The sequence below is a fragment of the Cricetulus griseus genome, chromosome 2 (assembly GCF_003668045.3).
Source record: "Cricetulus griseus strain 17A/GY chromosome 2, alternate assembly CriGri-PICRH-1.0, whole genome shotgun sequence".
Classification (NCBI taxonomy): Eukaryota; Metazoa; Chordata; class Mammalia; order Rodentia; family Cricetidae; genus Cricetulus; species Cricetulus griseus.
The window spans coordinates 91,093,077-91,096,047 of record NC_048595.1 but is presented as its reverse complement, the minus strand read 5'-3'; the positions used below and the strand labels follow the sequence as shown (position 1 = coordinate 91,096,047).

The window sequence follows — 2,971 nt, the reverse complement described above, 5'->3', positions numbered from 1 at the left end:
GGATAATTTCTACTAATCAATAGTTAAACTGATTTATCCCCTACTTTCTCAAATCAGCTACTATTCTCATTTGGTTTGGTTTACATTTTTTATTTTATGTGAATGGGATTTGCCTGTATGTGTGTAAGTGCACCATGTACCTTCATTGCCCACAGATGCTCAAAGAGGACATTGCCCCTTAAAGAAGACAAAAATAGGAAAGAACTTGCAGTCCCTTTTATTTAATCTTTGTTCAGCCATTGACCAAGAACATCCTAGAAGAATTGCCTTTGCTCAATGTTGCAACATATTATCTTAGTGCTGCACCAGGAGGTCTGCATTCCATAGTGATAGCAAGCTCTTCCCCGGAATAGACCTGAGAAGTCCTCTCCATATTTGAAATTAATAGAAAGAAAAAGAGACAAAGTGAACTAGCAGAGAGAGTGCTGACATCAGAAAATTTGAATCCAAAAACATCTGGCATACAGTTGCTTTTAAAATTGAGATGTCATCCAGCATTTGTTACTATCATTTTAAGTCTATAATGTGAGAATGATAATTATCTTTTGGTTACTCATTGAACAAATGAGTAAAATTATTATGAGAATTAAATGGTACAACACTTGGGAAGCACCTAATAAAGGGATTAGCAAATAAATGTTCCGAGAACATAAGAAAGTAACAAATCCCCTTAATTTTTGCTTGATGAGAGCTAAGAGACTCCACTCCTAGATTTGATAGGATATCTTAAATAATTCCCGTTCTTTTGCACATTTCATGCACAATAATGACACTATGGCATGAAAATGACTCCTTCACCTTGGAACGACTTCATTTTGCTTTTGCTGACTCCCAAGGTCCTTTGTATGACTGGTATGCAAAGCTATGAGGGAAAGTACATCTATCTTAACAAGTATACCATTTGGCAGCTAGTCAGCAGCTTGACATGATTATAATTTTGGGCATAGGAACAACTGCTTCTGTGGTTAAGCCATTCTCCCCAAATCCTTCTCAAACCAGCTCTATTCTCTGGCAGTATGCCATGTCTGAATCCACTCATACATTCAAGGATGAATTGCTCTCAGTGATTTATCGACACAGAGTGATCTTAGCTCACTACCATTTTTTTCATCTCATCTATAATTGACCCTTTCATTTTAAGCCATTAAACATATTGTTGCAATTATTCCCTATTTTCAGCAAATTACATGATAATAATTATCATTCTTAATAGCTAAAGTTGTAATAATGACAATGGTAATAGTAAATGTATAATAGATCCCAACTCACCTTGGTTGGGTATGCTGTTGTTTATGAAGTCATATCATTACAGTAATCTTGCTGTATAACCACTAAATATAGATTGGTGTTTTTTTGTTTTGTTTTGTTTTGTTTGTTGTTTTTGTTTTTGTTTTAGAAATAAGTATTTCTTTAGAAATTTGCATCATGGTGGCATTATTGAGTGAGAAAATATTAACATTTTCTTTCATATGTATATGTGTGTGGTGGGCTTGTGTCTATCTGTGTTCACAGGTGTCTGGGTGCTCATGTGCAAAAGTTCATGTATACATGTCCACATGTGGAGACCCAATATTGGCAATCACTTACTGAGGCAAGGTCTTCCAATTGAACTCTGAGTTTGTCTACAGAGCTAGGTGGTCTAGTCAGCTTGTTCTGGGGGTCATCTCTGACTGCATGCTGGATTTAAAGACATATAACCAACATTCATGTGGATTCTGGGTTATCTAATTTCCAATTCTCATACTTACATGGGTAGGCTTTAACAATTGAACCATCAATCCAGCTCACTAGTAGCTTTTTTAGATTTATTTATTTTATATTATGTGTATGATTGTTTTGCCTAAATGTGTGTCTCTGTAACATGTACATGCTTGGTGCCCACAGAGCCAAAAGAAGACAGCAGATTCCTTGGAATCAGTGAGGGACAACTGAAAGGTACCATGTGAGGAGTGAGAACTGAAGCCAGGTCCTAAGAAAGAGCAGCCAGTTGTCTTTACTGCTATGCCATCTCTCCAGCTCTATTATTATTAACATTTTAATTACTTGGTATTTATTTTAAAACTAGTATCTATGCCACAGACATGCGTTGATAGTAATTTAGCAACCACTAACTGCTACAAGAAAAAAAATCAGATATTAGTTTAGTTGAGAACCCTGTCAGTGAACAGATCACTTTGATAATAAAGATATTTTCTGCTCACTTCAGCAGTGTGTATAATAATATTGGAACAATATAGAAAAGAGTAACATGGTTCTTTTGCAGCAATGACATGGAAATCTATGAAGCATTCTGTATTTTAGATAGTGTCTCATAAAATTGTCAGAAGCTACACACATAAAGTCTCACCAGTATGACTGCCTAAACATGAGTTGAGCAAGGACAACAATACACATAAGTGCATGGGGGAGAGTCCATGAGGCCTCAACTTTACACACAGTACTGCAAACAATTAAGGAATTCTGAGAGCAGGAGAAATAGTCTTTTGAAGGGAAGAGCACACTGATTGGTTATCCGATACTAAATGGTCAGCCCTGAAAACATGCAGACAAGTAATATTGTGCACACTGAGCAGCAGTATTTCAAATATATATATGTATATACATATAGATGTGTGCATGTAACAGCAATTCATGAATAAAGAGGGAATGAATTTGAAAGAGAAAGGTACAGTATATGGGAGGGTTTAAAGAGAGGAAAGGGAAGGGGGAAATGACAATTATACACTCAAGAAATAAAAGAAATGATTTTTAAAAAATAAAAGACATGACTGGGCATTGGTGGCACACACCTTTAATCCCAGCACTCAGGAGGCAGGTGGATCTCTGTGAGTTCAAGACCAGCCTAGTTTACAAGAGCTAGTTCCAGGACAGTCTCCAAAGCCACAGAGAAACCCTGTCTCAAAAAACCAAAAATAAATAAATAAAAAATAAAAGACAGCACTAAATCTTTGTTCATGGGGGGGGCGGGAGG

At 36.4% G+C, this 2,971-nt stretch overlaps 1 non-coding gene across 1 annotated transcript; it reads left to right on the top strand.

The window, feature by feature from the left end:
• Nucleotides 1–2,197: 2,197 nt before the first annotated feature.
• Nucleotides 2,198–2,300, top strand: LOC113834468. The gene has a single exon (XR_003482976.1). It is a non-coding gene; the product is annotated as a U6 spliceosomal RNA (small nuclear RNA).
• The last annotated feature ends 671 nt before the right edge of the window (nt 2,301–2,971 follow it).